Below are 20,116 nucleotides of genomic sequence, written 5' to 3'. Positions count from 1 at the left end.
TTACATCCTCCTATTTTGATATAATGGAAAAATCCTTTCGGATTCAATTTTGGTTTAACTTGTGAAAAGGAAAGAAAAATAAATAAATAAATAAAAATAAATGAACAAAGAAAAATAAGACAATAAAATAATTGTTTTTTTTTCTTCTTCTTCTGATTTTGGGGGAATTTGTCTTTATTCTCATTGGTTAAAAAGAATTATTAATATATTGGTATAATGTGTGCAAAAAGAAGCCTTTTTTTGGATACATATAAACACTTTTCAAATATATATAAACATACAAATAGAATACTTTTCAAATACATATAAACATATGCACAAAAATTCACAAATATACATTTTTTTGTTTTGTTTTAAGAAATGTTTGCAAAAAAGAGATAAAAAAGAACTATTTGACAAATAGGAAGTTTACAAAAGGGTTTTAACAAGTGGCTTTTTTTCTTATTTTTTTGTAACAAAAACTGGACACATTATGTTAGGTATTAATTGGTTAATTTGGTTAGTAAGGTAGAAATGGTCGCAGTTTAACATCGTGCCCGGGACAATTTACAATTTTTTTTTTTGGTATGATTTTAACTGTTCATGCTTCTCCTTTTGGGTTTCTGAAAAGAGATTTATTAATAATTAGATTCCAAAAACTTCGGTTATAAAATGTCTTAATTTTATTCTTTTTATAGGTTTAGTGAAAATGTAAGAGCAATAGATTTTTCCTTATTTCATCCTTATAAAATGATATCTGATATCAATATGCTTCGACCTTTGATGAATCATAGAATTATTTGCTAATAAGATACTTCTCTGATTATCACAATGAATTACTATAGGTTTATTTACTTGGATCTGGTTTTAAAATAGATTTTAGAAGGGTGTTCAGAAAAATTGCCTCCTGCGTGGAATGAGTAAGAGCCACATATTCTACTTCACAAGTAGAAAGGGCAACAATTTGTTGCCTTTTAGTTTTCCAAGAGATCATAGGTCCAGTCTTTGACAGTCTAAAACAATACCCCGCTATACTCTTTCTATCATCAGAGTTAGCCCAATCTGAATCCGAAAAGCCTTCTAAATTTAGAGGATATGTGGATTTTTTAAATCCTGAAGATTGTTCCTTGGTTCCTTGGTTCCTTTTAGGTAACGAAGGATTTGTTTTGCACGATTAAGATCTTTAATTGTCGGTTTAAAAAAGTTTTGAGATAGCTTTGTTACAGTGTAACATATGTCAGGCCTTGTTGCGGTCATCAAGTAGATGAGGCTCCCTACCATTTCCCTGTATATTCGGTTATCTATGAATTTTGTTTCCGTCCCTATATTTTTATTTATGTCCATTTCGACGGGAGTTGAACGCGGCTTACAATCTTGCATTCCGAACTTGAGCAGAATTTTTTCAATGTATCGTGATTGGTTCATAGTTATAGTTTCATTTTCACAGGTAAATTTTATACCGAGGAACCATGACAGTCGTCCAAGATCGGTCATTTTAAATTTTTTATTTAATTCATTTTTAACATCTTTTAAAGTGTTGTCACAGTTTGAGGCGAGTAATATATCGTCAACCCAAAAAACAAAAATCAACAATTTATTACCTACATTTTTGGTATACATGCACGCGTCTACTTACATTGTTTGAATTCCTGTTCTATTAAATAATTATGGAGTGTTAAATTCCAATTGTGTGCACTTTGTTTTAGTCCATATAACGATTTATTTAATTTCCACACGCAATTTTTATTTTTCATTTTAAATCCCTCTGGAGGGTAAATGTAGATTTCACAGTTAATCGGAGCATTTAAATAAGCATTTTTTACATCCATTTGATGTATTTTTAAATTGTATTGAGTGGCAAGTTGTAATAAAATTCTAATTGTCGTCAAATTTGTCGTTGGTGAAAATGTTGCACAATATTCCACTCCAGGAATTTGTGATAAAACTTTTGTCACAAATCTTGCTTTAAAAGTTTCACTGCCAGAAGCTGTGATCTTTTTGTTTTTCCCATGAAGAAATTATATTTTTATCTGTTGGTTTTGCCACTATTTCGTATGTGTTATTTTCAGATGAAGCTTTCAATTCGGATACCATAGCTTGTTTCCATTCTCGGTGATTTTCTGAATTAATCGCCTCATATAACTTTCCGGTGCACTGTTCAACGAATAACAGTAATCCACGGCGTAATCTTGTATCTTTTCAATTTGTAAGAAGTCTGGCCTTTTTCGCTCCCTTATTGGGTATCGACGTGTCTGGTTACTATTTTCGTCAGAAGTACTGTAAGTGTCGTCGTTATTAATATTTTCATTGTGATCGATTAAGATGCTAGGCAATATTTCACGTTTTTCATCCACTGGATCGCCATTTTTTAAATTTAATGTATCATTGAATTTTACACATCTAACCCTTTTTATGGCATTTTAAGCTGCGAAGTAGATTAAGTATGCCGGCTATTTTTATCGTAATCTATGAAAGTACCTTTTTCGCTTTTAGTATTTAGTTTAGTGGTGTTTTCTATAAATGTAAAACAATCAGAACCAAATAGATGCATTCTGTTCATTTTAGGTTTTACACTGCAAAACGCTTCATCCGGGGTTTTTCCTAGCCTCTTATTGAACGATCTATTTCTGATATATGTTGCTGCCATTAAAGTGTTTGCCCATAAACTATGCGCTAATTTCGATTCGATAAGTAGGCATCTTGTCATCTCAAAAAGGGTTCGCCATGCCCTTTCAGCTGTGCCAGTTTGGAAGGGGAGTACGTGTTTAATACGGTGGTTAATTAATAAAATTTCAAAGTCTTTACTAGTAAATTCAGTCCCATTGTCTGAGCGAATACATTTTACTGAACCGTACAGGGCAACATCAGCTAAATATTTCTTAGTGGCGAGGATAGTGTCGGATTTGTTTTTTAGAAAATAAACCAGAAAAATCATCAATAAAGTTCAAAACGTAACTTAGATTGTTTCTCCCCATCGGGCTGATCGGACCTGCTAAGTCACAATGCACAAGTGAGAGAATTAGCTTTTTTGTCTGGCGTTCGGCTTATATCTTGTCAAATTAGAAGGATTTCTTTAAAAATTGAACTTTTTCAAACAATATTTGGTAGAAAATAAACTTAATTAGTAGCTTTTTGCTATCCTGTTTTGCAAGGGAGAGCAAACATTTTTTTATTGCTATGCTAAAACCATTTCCAACATTAAAGTGTTGCCCAAGGTAGATAACTCTGGTTTTTGGGCTATAAATTCATCTACCATTTTTTGTTCAATGAATATTTATTTATATTTTCCTTATTTTTTATAAAAAAAATTAAGGAATTTATATATATATATATATATATAGTCCTGGTCAAAATCATAAGACACTTAAAGTAAGCGTTTACGCATGTTATCGAATTTTTAATCAAACAAATGGTTGAAACCATTGCCAAAAGGTAAAATATGATGGAAAAAATGAAATTTGCTTGATTCGAAACCTTAACCCTGATCTAATAATTATTTAAAAAAAAAAACAAACATTTTCACCTGGTCAAAATAAGACCACTGATAATTTATCTAACAAAAGGCAATTATAAATTACTAAAAAGGGTCTCAGTATTTTCAAAGCTTGAAAATGCTTCTATCAGAACTGAAGTTCCAAGTCTGTGTTTCAAAAATTCTCTTTGGCATGCTTGCGACTAAGTTTTTTATCAATTGTAAAGGAATTTTATCCCATGTCCTGAAAATTGAATCAAAAAATTCCTTTATCAGGTTCCATCCTTGAACACTTCTTTTGCCATCCATCCCCAAAGATTTTCAATGGGACTGAGGTCTGGATGATCTAACAATTCTATATTATTTGAAGAAAAGTATTCTCGTGCTTGTCGAGAAGTGTGTATCGCAGTGTTGTCTTGCTGGAAAATCCAATTTCTTCCACACAGACTTGGAACTTCAGTTCTGATAGAAGCATTTTCAAGCTTTGAAATGTACTTCAATGATGTTTGCCGGCCTTTCCCTAATTGCAACTTAATCTGTGAATTTAATTCATCTCGTTATTTATATATATATATATATATATATATATATATATATATATATATATATATATATATATATATATACACACAAGCAGAAGTACCCGTCGTTGACTGGGTTCAAAAATAGCCTACAGAAAATGGACCGTGATTGATGAAAGTATGATAGGTTATGAAAAATAGGAGGTTGTAAAGAGATAGGTTTTGATACTCCAAAATTTTACCCTAAGCTATGATGAAAGTAAAGATAATTTTCGAAAATATATTTATTTATATCAACTTTGTTTCCATTCGTAGCCAAGAGTGACCAACAAAATGATGTTTCCTTACAAAGAGAAAATGTTATATATATATACATATAATAATATAAATATATAAGAAATAAATGTTACCATAGTCAATAAAAGTTACTGTTATGATAGAAAAGTTCATTCGTTTGTATTTTTAAGTAGTTTGTAAAAAAAAAAATTTAATTCACGAACCGGTTTAAAAAAATCTAAATGGCAGCGACTTTGAAATGGAGAGCCCCGTTTTCAATTAAAGAAGGGGCACCTGAGCATTCTGTGTTAAGAATTTAAGAGAGTTCCGTCAACGTAAGGAATATTTATAAACATATTTTAATGTTTTCCGTTATTTTGTGCTTGAGGAATATTCGATTATGGCATGTGTAGTTTATATAAAAATTCATTGAAGTAGTTATCGCCTCAAATTTCGCTTTAATTTCGGTTCACTGAAATTATTTTAAGTAAAGAGCATTAAAAACTATTTCAAAACAAAAAAAAAAACATGAACTGAACTTTTATTGACTATGGTAACATTTATTTCTTGTATATTTATTTTTTCAGGTAGTCGTTTGTTGGCTTTTCTGCTAAACACTTTTACTAAATAATATCGACGAAATATCGAAAAACAAAGAAACAAAAACAGTTTTGAAAAATAATGAAGCTTTACTTACTTTAGTAAAATAATTCGAAACAGCAAAATGGGATATTAAAAAAGTAAACACGTAATTACTTTAGTTTTTTAAAGCAAAGAATCGATATAAATATGAATCAGAAGAAAATGGCGCCCTTTTCAAGCAGAACAGATTCGTTTCAGTTTGACAGTATTTAATGGTGTAGTATTGCGACGACGGATTCAGGGTTGTACTATTGTAATGTAAAGAACAAGCAGAAAGTGTTGTAATCAACTGAATTCCTTCAAGTACACTGACAAAAAAAAGCTTAAACAGATATATAAATAAATAAAAAAGTTATGTAAATGTTTTTAAAAAGACACATAATCACGTGAGCAGGATTTTTTCCTTCTTTTGACACGATAACAAGTAACGTTCTTATTTTTTATTATTTATCTATTTATTTATTTTCAAAAGAGTGCCACGTGCAAGTGGAGAAGAAAAAAACAGTTATGCAAAATTTTTGTCGAGAATTATCTAACGTTCCGACTTTTTTTTTGACTTTCACTTTAATAAGAACGTGAATTTATGAGGTGAATTTATTCGACACAATATGATTCAACTAAAAAAAATAAATAAAAGCTAACGTGAATTAAAATTAAAGTTAAGGTGTTATTTTGGACGCTCACCCCTTTTAAAAAACCTTGTTAAACTTTGTGACATATTTACATTCTATGGAGGTCAGGTTGAACGAACACCCAATAATTTTATTATACCATATTTCTTCAAACTGAAACATAATTATCAAAGTATACTTACGCAAATAAATATGAAAAATCTTTGTTAAAGTTTGTCCCATATTTCCATGGAATACAGGCGTGAACGCAGACCCCGCAATTTTATTATACCATCCCTATTTACGTTAAAAACATACTTATCAAAGTATTCTTATGTATATCTATATCAAAAACCCTTGTAAACGTTTTTTTTTTCATTTTTAATTTTCATACTTTGGAGGCCAGACGCGAACGCAGACCGTACAATTTTTATGAACCACCGTTCTGCCAGATCAAACATACCCATTCCTGATCCTCGATACATCTTGTATCATTATATGTGATTAGTTTTTTAAAAATAGTCAACCATATAGGAGCCTATTCGTGACCAGACACACACACACGTTCAGCTTATATATATATATATATACCTGACATTCTCTGTCGGTCTCTACCAAACTTATCTTTCAATTATTCATTGCTAGACTTGAAACTTGATATATAGAGGATTTTGGATCTTGAAACAAAATCGATTTGATCTTTACCCAATAAAAACTGCTAAGAGGTCAGAATCGAAAAAATTGGAATCTGCCGACTTCAAGTGTTTAGTACGCATGAACAAATACACAGTTATACGTTGAAGTCAGTTCATTTTCAAGTATTTCTGTACACATGACGATAGCTTGAATGGTAATCACCAGGGCTGGAGCGCTAAATGTTTGCTGTTGATTCTAGCTGATGGCACCCAAGTTATACAGATATATTTTTTTTACTTTTGAAGTTACTACTAAACTAAGTACAACATAATAATGAATAGAGAATATAATAAATACGAAATCTGCATAAATTAAAATATCATATACCGGGTGAAACGATAAAATTGTCGCTTTAAAAATACGACATGATTCCATTTCCGTTTGATGAAAACCGCTTTCTTTTTTCTGTTGCAGACAATCTGTTATTGGCCAGTAGGGTACAAATTTCAAGAGCGATATGAGCCGTTCATCATGTTTGAAAGTGACACAATGTTTAATTGAGCAAGATCGGAGATGTACAACTTATGCCCTCTACCGATCTAAGTTATGACAACAGAACTATTGTCAGCACTTTCAAAATGAAAATCCAGATGGTTCGATGCTTGAGGGCACAGTCCAACAAAGTTTCCGGCCACGTTTATGATCTTTGGTGTGGTTTCAAGTGAGAGCCACATCATGCCACCTCATATCTTCGAAGTCGGCTTGAAAGTCAATACCAAAGTGTACCTGGATGCGCAAGCCCACAAGTCCAAAGAGATCCTGACTTGGCTGCAGAAGGAGTGCTAAGACTTTGTAGTGTTTTCTCTGTCGCTACACAAAGGAGAGAGAGCGCCAGAATATATATATATATATATATATATATATATATATATATATATATATATATATATATATATATATATTACTTTTCACAAGTTGCGACACGGTCCTTAACAAATTCGTCATGCAATTTTGAACACCACCACCGAATCGACATGCCACGCTATGAACAAATACCATTGAATCAACACACACATTCCCAAGCAGGACTGAACAATCTCGCCGAATTGACACACCACGATATGAAAATGTAATAACGCGAGACACGTTATCAAAAAAGTGTATTTGCAAACCCCCAAATCCCTATTCAGCTTGCTCTTTTCATAGCCGTTGGGCGAAACTAAATCATCACTTTGGGGTAAGATGGGTGTAGTTTATTAGTGGACTTGATTTGTAATCGAAAGGTCCATGGTTCGCTTTTCACCACAGGTAGACCTGACTCATATGCCTTAAGGTTAAAGGCTCAGGAGCTTCTTCAGTGGTGCTTGCGTCTACCGCATTATTAAATTCTCCCTGCTCTGGATCATTGAGTTCGTCATCTTCTAAGGAGCTTTCTTCATTTGGTTGTTCATATAGCAGTGGAGCTTTGCTATCTGATAAGCTAAGTTCATCACTGATTACGCAATCACGTAGCCACACTGGGTGCACATCCTTTATATGGCATGGTATTCCATCAACTGAGATCGAGTGTTGGCTATTTATTTTTGTCACTGTTCCTGTGCCGAACTGCGTTGTACATTATCTCCATAGATTCTTCACTCAAACCGCATCTCTCTGCTTGTATGGATTAGCAACTGTGCTGTCATGGCCATATTGTCATCGTTAGGCGTGACGTTGTGCCAGTACACTGCTTCTAAGATCGTGAATTTTGTTCTTGTTGCAATGCGCTTTATTGTGCAATGAGACCTCTCAATTATTCCGTTTCCGGAGGGTATGTGGGTGCACAGAAATTGAATGTGCACGCCCCACATCAGTGTAAAGTCAGCAAATGTCTTTCCGCAAAAGGCTTCGCCATTATCTGTAAGCTATTTGGTCGGCAGCCCCCTTTCACAGAATATACTTTACTACTGCTTAATGATGCTAGCAGAATCCTGTCGGTGCAACTGCCTCCAAATGGCAAAACGACTAGGGCCACAGTCTATCAAAGTCAAGTACAACTGAGTGCCGAAATGGGTTATATCCATAGCAACTCTACTCCAGGTTTCCGGGACATTAAGTCTACCTGGTTTCCAATGCACTAGGGCTGAATCTATGGACTGACATTCTTTACAATCCCCACCCACCGACTGCACTTCAGTTTAACTTATTAGTGAATTTGTTAACTTAAAGTTCCATGTCCTTTTCACACCGGGCTATCCACTAAACCGATGAATTATCTGTATCTGAGACACGTATTCATGTTCAGTGGCCACATCATACACAAGTTCTCGGGGTTCTGTCGTTTTACGGATCTCATTTAACCACCACTGTGGTACTCGAGTAAGTTGGTCAGCTCTGTTATTGTGAGATTTAACGAGCCCTACATCGATTGTTTATGCATATTCTGAGGCTAAATCTTGGAGCGTGGAGAGGCGATACCTAATTAATATTTTCGAAGCTGCTTTGGTGTGCACTCTCGTTTGTCTGGACAAGGTGTCAGTAATCCACCGATATACACAGGCAGAGTCCGTTCTGTAGATGTATGGTTTTGGCTTTCCACCATAATGCAAGGTTGATGCCTCGCAGCACAGTATCAAGCTCAGCTAAATTTATGTGTTTGTCTTCATGCATTGCTCGGAGCCAGCTTGCATCCTCTGTCACGGTACCATTGCTTTCCATAACCATGCCTGTAGCAATGGAACTAGCGTCCACCCTAACTGTAACATTTTCTCACCCAACACACAAATCACCTTCTACTGGATCGTCCTGGACTGCTCTCAAATAAATGTCTGCAATCATCCGTGCTAGAATAGTGTCTCACACTTTGTCATCCCATCCAGTCGTCATCATATTTTCTCTTCGTTTTACAAACGCTGTGGCGACGTATAACCAGCCACACATTGGGAAATGACCAGTCAGTTTCCCGCACACTGAAAATACAATTCAGCGAGTGAGTTTATCAGGCACTGCTGGAAGGTCACTTCCATGTTGCCATAACAATTTTCCGTGCTCCTCTTGGATATGTAATCCCAATACACATAAACCCAGTTTCAGCTGTTCTGCGGTCTTGCTTTCCAGACCAAACTTCTCCAAATATTCCTTGACACGGGTCACAGAACACATACTTTCATTCACAAAAATGTCAATATGTGAAAAAGTAGCCGCGTTTATAGTCTTATCCTGGCTGAGGACGGTATTGACAATGGTTTGCATTATTAAAGGGGCAACGTTAAGCCCAAATCCAAGGCGGGTGAGACAATATTGCTGTTCATTGATCTTTACTGTTTAAAACGGCTACAGAGATTTATCAACATTTACTTGCAAATAGGCTTGGTGTAGATCCAAGATTGCAACGTTTGGTCCCTGTTGTCGCCATTCCCTCAATTTTTGTAAGCAAACATCTGCGTTGGCCGTATGAATGCCCACATACTTATTTAGCTCCTGATAATCCATCACGGGCCATACTTTCTGTTTGTTCTCTTGCACAACAGCCATGAGCAGAATTAGACTTTATGGGGTCCAAGTTCGTCCTCAGGATATGACAGTAGCCAACCATTATCAATCCACAGCTGCAGTTCCTGATCATATTCCTCACGAATTGGTGTTAGGGCTGGATACTCTGCAAGTCTATTTCTCAACATAAGTGGAGCCCATTTCCACGATGTGGTTCACTTCCGAGTGTTCTGTTCATACTCTGTGGAGAAGTCAGACTCGGTGATGGTGATAGAAGCAAAATTGGTCTTGCTGAAATGTGGAAAGGTCACCTCACCTTCACTAGACACAGCTCCTCCTCCCAGTCGCTTGATTGTGTCCAGCCCAAGTAATAAATCAAATCCCAGCAAGTATCCATCCATAACTAAGACTTCTATGCTAATGCTCCGTTTTACACCAAGGTTCACTTGCACCATTCCTGTTCCATAGCAGCTAAGTGTGCTTCCATCTCCTGTGAGCACCGGTGTCACTTTCCTCATCCATTCCTTGCAACACAACTTGCGGACCAGTGGATGTGTGCATCCAGTATCCACTAGAGCTGTACGTGGTAGTCCATTGATGTGAACAGTGATAACCAGCAATGCACCATTTACATCAGTTTGGGAGATGAGATTGGCGCTGAATTCTCGTCACCTTGCTCGTTTCCCGAACAAAATCTGGCAATGTGCCCATGCCGCTTACATCAGTAACACGTGGTAGGTTGTCGAGGCTTGACACTAACATCCCTTCACGTCGCACTATCCAGTAGGCAATCACTTGCTCTATGATTGAGTTCATTACACTTCTAACACCGCCGTGAAGTGTCCGTCTCCTTAGTTGTAATTTGTGTTGACCGTGCAGCTAATGCAGCTTGCTGTAGAATTCCCATGCAGTTCTTTAAAATGGCACGAGCGTGCGCCGGCATGTTTGATAGATCTAGGTTTTCCATCTGGGAGGATGCTTGTAACAAGTCTCTCGCATGCTCCTGCAATCCAGCAATGGATGCACATTGTCGGCATTGATCCGATATGCTACAAAACAGGACTGCAAGCCTGTGTAGGTCTGCCAAACATACGTTGACTGTTTCACCTGGTTGGAGGCGGCGTGCTGCAAACTGCTTTCATGCAGCGAAAGAATCCAAAGCAAACACTGCACACAGTGTTTGCTTTATACACTCAAAATCTGCCCACTTTTGGTCACTTAAATGCTGGTACACAGCATATGCGCCACCTGACAAGCGCATCGGTATGACGCGCTCGATGCGCTTCACCCACTTAGTTGACATATTAGTTCAGCTTTCTCCAACCACTCCACTACTGACTGTCCTGGTTGACTGCCATCAAATACAAGTATGAGCTTCGGGTTGAAGGCCATAATAGTCGAAATAGCTTGATTTCGAACACCACCACCGAATCAACACACGATGCCATTAAACTAAATTGTCACGTTGGGGTAAGATGGGTGTAGTTCATTAATTGACTTGATTTGTAATCGAAAGGTCCCGGATTCGCTTTTCACTGCAGGTAGGCCTGACTTATATGCTTGTACACTTTTGTGCATGCTCGGCACACTCTTACTAAACATCCTCCTCCTCTGACCTGCACTTGCTGGACTACTTCGTGTGGCCATACATCAAGAACGTCACCAACATGACCTCCCAAAACACCAAACCAGCCTTCGCCATCCGCAGAGTATCTGTTGAGCTCCAACTGGTGCTTGTGGAAAAAGCATGCTCCCAGTTCTGGACTGCTATGAAGGCGTTGATTGAAGCTGAAGGTGGCTAAATTAAATAGATGTCAGCTTTACTACATAAGTTACCTGATTTGATTTTTTCAATAAAAGTTTTAAGGTTGTAGTGTTGATTTTTAGGGTGACAAATTTATCGTTCCACCTTGTATAAGCTTATTTATGACTGGGCAACGCCGGCCGACGTGCTAGTATATTTATATATAATATGTAATCGTAGTGGTTGGAAATCAGGACATTATAGAGCTTATTCAAATGTACAAACATGCTTTTCTTTTCTGCTGTCCATATTTTATTATTTTTAAATGAATGTTTCGTATACTGCCAAACTAATTCATTAAATAATCGAATGTTCTATAAACGATAAAGGTCTACAAAAATGCCTGGATATTTTAAAGTATAAAAGAAAGAAGCTGAGTTGTTATATGTTGTATTCATCGTGATTATCCTCTTCATGCAAGATGTTTTTTCTTTTTTTCTGCCTCAAGTGAGCTAAAACATAACTTGGCATAAACAAATATGCACAGTACGTTTTAGTTCATGGATGAACAGTTTGTGAAATATTAAAAACAAAGAAATAAAAGAAATAAACATCAACAAATCTAAACTATCCTAAAGCAATTTTTTCCCCGATAATAGTGAGATGCCGAGTTCTGTCTCTGTATGTATGCCGCGGGTAAAATGTAAAAATGCAAGGGATTACACAAGTTTGTAGATTAGAATATCTCTTTATATTTCTTTATCCAAAGAAACAGAAATCGTTACAAAGTTTGTGTGTGTGAGTAAATGAGAAATGAGAAATAGAACTCGTTTAAATACAATGTTTGGATAACTAACGGCAAAATTTATGATTACATTATATATATATATATATATATATATATATATATATATACTAGCAGGACCTGTTAACCGGCATTGGCTGGTGGAAGCATCCCCTCCCCGTAAAAAATTTAATTACGGTTGTTGGTGGTGGCCAATCCCCAACGTCCTAATGTTCAGAACGGCTTATGGAATAGAAAGCTCCCAAACTTTCTATGGTAAGAACGGCTTTTGGAAAATCTTGATATTCGTTGTCAACATACCCACCCACACAGATTATAAACCAAATAAAAAATTGGAGGTTGGAAGTGTTGGGCGGAGAGAAGTAGATTTGTTTATCGCGTGTGTGTCCAAATCTGGCAGCCACTGAATTACAGTGCATAATGCATGTCTTTATATATAAAAAAACTACTTGCTGATCATCAGATGGAGTGAATTTGAGAAGGGAGGAGTTATTATTTTTTAATCGGTTAATGGGATGCTTATGTTATGTGTATGTAATTAATAACCAGTTACGATAGGTGCAATGTAAGTATTGTTAGAAAATGTAGAATAGGTCAGTGGGAGGGTTAAATATTTCTTGAGAAAAATATGGGCTCTTTCCTTTATAGACATCGCGATTGTGATAGTGTTTCTTCTAGGATATTATAACGACTTAACTGTGTTCGAAAATTACATGAGATAGTAGCTAATAGCCTAGTCGTAATGAATTAGTTTGTGGCACCTGTTATTGCAAACCAACGATACTTTGATCGAGAGGGGAATTTCTGCAGTCTTTAATGCAGAAAATAATACATATGAGCCACAGGTGCTAGCCGGACATGCTACAGAGGTAAAACACAGAGAAACGCTACGTGAAATAAAAAAAATTGAAATTGTATAATTGGAAGTCCCTCCCCCACCTCATAAAACAGTAATGACATCGACTGATACCACATCAAATACTCAAGGAGGGTCAAGACGGATCGAAAAACTGAGGAGAGAAAGCACTAACCAGACCACTACTGGATGAGTGTGAAGAGGACCGAGACCTTGGGGATGATTATACCACCCAAATTCCAGTGAAGACCAATGGTCATCACCAACAAGAAATCAATGATAAATGGTTGTTGTGATAAAGTAAATTAATTTGCAGATGTTATCAAAAAAAGTAGAGAGTACTGGAAATTTGAGGAGACTTGTTGTCACTCCAGGGAAATCACAGATTGTTCTCAAAGAGAAATCTTTGAAGATGACCTGTGTGACAAATCCTTACACACAAAATTGAATGCACGTTTTTATTAGTTTCCGTTGCATTTTGCACTTGACTTCTAGGAAAAATATTAAATTTGAAGTTAATTTGAATTTTTTTCTTTTCTTTCCACTTATCAAGACAGATAAGCTACTTAAGGATAAAGGCTAATGTGTAAACGGTGGACACAGAGACAATAGAGTAGCGATCGATAGTGGTAGAAAATTTAGTAGAATATGATTATTTAAAGGGACGGCTGGACAAGAACTTGTTTACATTGGACTTGGAGTCAGCTGGAAAGTCATTAAGAAGACAAATAAAATCTCTTCTAACAACTAATTTATTAGAAAATTATTTTGCCAAAAATTGCTTTATTCTACATTTCTATAAAGATAAATAACCGGATCTGGTATAAATAAAACATTAAATTTATTGCAAAAAATCTCATATTTCCTTCTATGAAAATTATTTTGATCTTGAGATAAAGTTAAGATTGTATTAATAGTTTCACAAATGTTTAATATCAATAATATATTTTAACATTATAAAGCAGAGTTGAAAGCTTAGTGAAAGAAAACATTGAAAGTAATAAATATTTCTTAAAAACTATCATTTCATAAAAAAGAGTTTAATGGATGAATCAGTATATAATTTTTAAATTTATAAATTCTGTTTTTGTTTCATATGTATATCTATAAAATTGTGTCAGATTTTAAAAGTTGAACCGCATTAGACTTTAAGCCAACAAATAAAGTTTTATTTATGACTGGAGAATTTTCATTTGTAATTGTTTGTGTTCATATAAGAACATACTCCTTTACAGTTTATTAAATAAATTTTGTTAGTCTGGTCAAGGCAATGAAGGATTATTTTAGATAATCGCAAGACTAATGAAAATGAACAACTCAGATTTTAGGTGAAGAGTTGTTTCCCTTGCAACTAAAGTTTTATTTTTTGCCCCCTAAAACAAACTCAATAAAAACTAAAATAGCCCCATTACATCTCGGGCTACACTGGGTAGGTATAACTAGCTATTAAAAAGCACAATATAAATAAAGCAGATTATTATGAAATATGGATTATTTATATAAAGAACTTTGAAATACATACCATAGATGATATGACAAATATACGCGTGCATACACACACACACACACACACACACACACACACACACAGAGAGAGAGAGAGAGAGAGAGAGAGAGAGAGAGAGAGAGAGAGAGAGAGAGATAACTTCAAGTATCATGTCAAGTACGTCACTATATTTTATCAAACTGTGTAATAACGCCGAAGAGAACATGTGTGACGTGAGCAGAATAAAATATTTTATTTAAAAATAAGTTATGCAACCTAAAACTGTGTGTGTATTCGTTTACCATGCTACTTATGAACATGCTATGCCTTATTGAAGCTTTTTTCTTTTCTCCAAAGAAGATTTTTTAAATCTAATCTCTAATCTGTTGTCATTGAAAGAAAACAGTGCTGCATTACGTGTTACTGATCTGATTGGTTGTTTAGAAAACATCTTATAGTAAAGGATTTGAAATCATAAGTATTTTCAGTACCCAAAATGGCAGAAAAAAAGCCTTACACTGAATGTGACGTCACCAAATCACCGTAAAAAAGAATCTTTGCAGAATTGACAGATTTCATGTAAAATATTTATTTTCTACAAAAAATACTTTCAATGTTTATGAAGTAAAAAATACACCCCTTACCAAAAATGGATATTTTAATTTCCTATCAACAATTTGAAATATGTCAATTACATTTCCCAACAATTTTTTGTGTTTCTTCGTGATACTTAATTCACGTTGTGCAAATACATTTACTTCTGTTCAATTCTAGGAGGTCCACCATCTCAGGCATTGCCTTCTCTCTTTGAAATAAACACTGGTAAAAAGTTTGGGCAGAAATTTATCTACTGCTTCATATGTTCGAAATCGGAGCCTAACAAATGCAGTATAAAATAAAACGTCACATGTGTCAGAGCTTCAAACCAAAATAAATCCAAACCAATTTTGGATGTGATATTTTGTCCACATATTAACGGATGAAAGAGTTCAAATGGGTTCGAAAGCAAAGCAAAGAAAAGTATATTCCTTGGTTAAGACTCTAAAATAAAATGTGAAGTCGAGAGTATTCAGTAGAAGATATGTGATCTTCAACAAATCAGATTCAATAGCCGAACGGGAGAGAAAGGAAGTTGTGAATCGATCTCCACTAGAAATTGAATATCAATACAACTGCGATGATGATGACAACTCGTGAGAGGTAACATGACCCCAAAGATCACCAAGGATTAAAAGTGCTTCAGATTGGTATGGTGGATGGATCTATGTGGCTCATAAAGTAAATGACCCATTGACAATGAAAGAAGCACTTTTCAGTCTTGAAAAAATGAATAGATAAAAGCAATGGAAGTCAAATTTCTTTCTTACATATTAAGAACATATGAGATTGTTATCTATTTACTGATCATATACAACTCATTGACACCAGATTACTTCCTTAATATATAAATATATATATATATATATATATATATTAGATATATTCAGAAGAGCTGGTTCTCCCCCCTCCTCACACATACATATTAGTAACGACCTTGGATCACAGTCACCTTCTTGGGGAAGCAAATAACTTCATAATACTATAAAACAGTACACACATTTTCAAACTAATAAAAGAAAACACACACATCCTACTCTACAGGAAAAGAAAAACACAAGCAGAAAGAGAGAGTGAGAGAGAGAAACACAACACAGGAGTGACCACAGCCCAATAAAAGAGTAATAAAACTTGAACATTCCAATGAGCAGTAGACACTTGCACGTTTCCACCTCTTGGAAACACTTCAAATGAACTACGAAAATGCTATTTTTACATCTTCAACACATTTTGAAAATAATTTCTGAAGAGGACGCTTCACAGAACGTTTGAAACGCGTTAAAAACGATTTCAATGATTTAAAAACATTATTACAATGATCTAAACATAATTCTCCATAAAAAACCAAGACACGGAATAATAAAATAATGTTAAAAAATACACATTGTTGGTGACTACCCCCTTATTTAAATATACATCTTTCTTTCGTTGGAATTTCTTAACCCATTTTATATATATATATATATATATATATATATATATATATATATATATATATATATGAGAAAACAGTTAATAAAACATGTTAAAAACTCTTCGAAAAAGAGTTTAAAACATATTTAATCTGAAAAGGAAACACTTAATAAAGTGGATAGTCCTTAATCCACGGAGTTTCGAAGAAATACATTCCTTCTAATCAGAGGGTAGGAATTAGCAAAATGCGGGATCGGATTTTGCATACAAAAGTATTTGATCAAACAACAAATAAGTAAAAAATCTTACTTGATAAAAAAAAAGTGAAGTAGAGGGAATATGGTGAAGAAAAAGGTGATTATATGTGAATGGATAGTCTGGTGAAAGATAAATAATCCAATGACGGTAAAATCCAAAAATATAACTTCAAGAAAGTTAATTGAATTTCCATTTGCACAAGTAAAATCCAAGGAAATCCCGTAATTGGAAGATGGTCCAAAATAATCCAAAGGCCGAAATCCATGGAATAATTCACAAATATGTACAAGGGAAAGGGGGAAAAATTTCAATAATATTAATAAAAGAAAAATAAGATATGCGTTTATCACTGCTGCTGAGAGATAAATATCTATTTTATTTTATATATGTATGTATATATATATCAGTCACAGTTTATTATTTCATTTTTTCATTCAATTTACTAAATAATACACTAGACATTTATTAATTTTCAATAAAGACATATCTTTCTTTTAATTCTATAAATTCTAAATTTAAAAGCTTATGTGATCCATAAAAATCAGAAAATTTTGATAATTTTGTGTCTAATGACTATGTGATCCATAAAAATCAGGTAATTTCGCATAATTTTGTGTTTAATGGCTATGCACCTTATTTAATACACATTTAAAATGTAAAATATTTGAATTTTTAAATGAGAGATTTTGCCTATAAAACCCTTTACAAAGAAATTTAAGTAATATGTATTTATTCATGTCAAAAAACTCGAAGGTATCAGTAGCTTCGATTTCTTTTACATCATGTGAAAAAATTGAAATGGTTAACGATTGTTGGAGGAAAGAAACTTGTGTACTTACCTTATTACTAACAAAAAGAAAATACCTTGTTGTTGCTATTTTTTGCCCATTTTTAAAGACTTTCTCTTGGATCATGTGATCTTTGATCACATGATACTTCTGCATATAAGGGGGAGGATACTCGCCTGTGCTCTCCTGTTTTCTTTGGATCTAAAGTTGTTTAGCCGCCCTTTTTTAACTTCTTCTTCCATGTTCTTCATAATGATTCATTATTTTTGAACCTCAAGAGTTTTATTAACATTTCAAGAATTGTGTTAATTGGACTACCTAGTTGGCGAGTGATATAATTTATTAACTGACTGATGTCACGGAAGAGGCGATTCTTTCATAAACTAAGGTAAGTGCACTTGTTCCTTCCTTGGTTAGAACAGTCGTTTAATCCCTTTCAGTTTTTAATTATTTTTTCGACATATTGCGAAAGAATCCCACTGATATGGAGGAGAATGAAAAGGGTTTACGCAAGAGAATTTCTGTTTTATGGACTAACATTCAGACATACCTAGAGATTGTCCGCCAGGTGGAGATCGCCGCCAAAATATTTACCGGCCTAAGACAATCTGTCTATGAGTTCACGGACATATGTGCCCAAAAGATCCAACTCATGTCCAAGGAGGATGATGAGCAACCACTCCAGGAAGAAAAGCTACTGAAACCTCTCAAGTGCATTTTCGAATGACTGTTCTGCTGGAGCTCGCCTAATGACTAAGAGTAAGAGAATTCCATCCTTGTCATCCGTTTTGAACAACACCAAGGAGGTCGTCAAACGTCTATTATCAAAGGTGACAGGAATACGAGCCCGTCACTTAATCCTGTATGTAGTTCTGTGGGAAGGGTGCCATCTGAGCCAGGGCCAAGTGCCTCCCGAAGAGACCTCTCCTTCCATGTTAACTCATCTTGTCACTCTCACAGTGGAGGATCTTCTATCCTCCCACCAGTTCTTTGTGTAACATTTAGTGAAAAGTTGAAGCTACTTGGACATTCAGCAACGAGGAGATCTTTGTGACACCAGAACGATTCGATGAGTATGTTATGATTCCACACAGACCTGTGCTGTGGATGACTGTAGATATTTGATGGAAAATAACTTCTACGTGGACAATTTAGTTATGACAAGGAATGATCTGAGAGACCTTTGCAATTTATATGAACTGACCAGAGAACGATTGCTTCAGAGACTTTTTCAACTTCAGTCTTATAGTTCTAACCATGAATCCATCCGGGACAAAATGGGAGAGCATGGCATGTTGAGTAATCATAGCAGTGATTGGGAAAAGGTGCTAGGCTATCAATACCGTTCCTTCTCAGACATACTTTGTGTGACACTGGTTGATTGTGTCCCTTCTGCATCGACGAAGAGACAGATTCTTGGGGAGGTGGCCAGAGTATATGACCCCTTGTCTCTGTGTCTGCCAGTTTCGATACGACGACGCATTTTATTGAGCCAGCTTTGGAAGAGCGCATATGGATGGGATGCACTGGTGTCCCCTGATTACTTATCCCTTTGGAGGAGTCTGTCCTCTGACCTTTCCGAGCTGGAAACTGTTTCTTTCCCACGCAGAGCATTTGGGGAGGGAGAAACAGGCGAACTTTTTTTTCTTCTGCAATGCCTCTTCTGAAGTGTATGGCTTATGCAAAGGCCAAAGTGGCTCCCTTGAAAAAAAACCCTCCCCATGATGGAGCTTATGGTTATTTTCTTGGTGCTTAGGTGCTTGCACGTTATTTTGAGGAACCTGGGAAGATTCTCTCCAACAGCGGTTCATGTGGCGACATTTTCACAGGTGGTCTTTTCTTGGCTCTTATCTGGGACCATTATAAGCAAAAACATTTTCGCCCGGAATAGGCTCAAGGACATCCAGCGGATGAGTGGCGAGTTAAGATCCACACTTGGGTTCCCTCCCTCCTTCTGTTACATCCTCACATTAGAGAACCCTGCTGACTTGATTACAAGGGGAATGTCTTTAAGAAAATTCAAGGACCGCCTTAGGTTCTGGTGCCAAGGTTAGGGTTAGGGTTGGTTGGGTAGCGGAACCACGCCATGGGCCAACCAGGAGATTCCATGCCTGTTTGCCCTGCCAGAGAATACTACCATCCGACTGTTCTCCCCCTGGAGAGATTTCATCATTTGCAAGGCTCCGTAGAGTGACTTCATTGGTGTTCAAATTCATTGGTCGATTGTGGAGGATGATTATAAGAAACTGGCAGCCATTGTCCTTGTGAAGACGATGTAACGACAAATGTATGCTGCGGAACTGGCCTTCTTGTCGAGTCCTGCTGGTACAATTGTACCAGGACTAGTAAGGAGCCTGGATTTGTTCATGGATACTGATGGCCTCATTAGGTCAGGAGGAAGAATTGGAAGGTCCATCTGCTTTAAGTTGGAGGTTAAACACCCGATTCTATTGTCCAAACATCATCCTATTACAAGACTTCTCATAACGGATGCTCATAACTCGTGCCAATATCTGGGAATTGAGCATACCTTGACGGAGTTGAGATGACGTGGTTACTGG

Source organism: Euprymna scolopes, chromosome 13, assembly GCF_053919585.1.
Source record: "Euprymna scolopes isolate OS-2025 chromosome 13, ASM5391958v1, whole genome shotgun sequence".
Classification (NCBI taxonomy): domain Eukaryota; kingdom Metazoa; phylum Mollusca; class Cephalopoda; order Sepiida; family Sepiolidae; genus Euprymna; species Euprymna scolopes.
Note: the sequence above shows the minus strand (reverse complement) of the source record.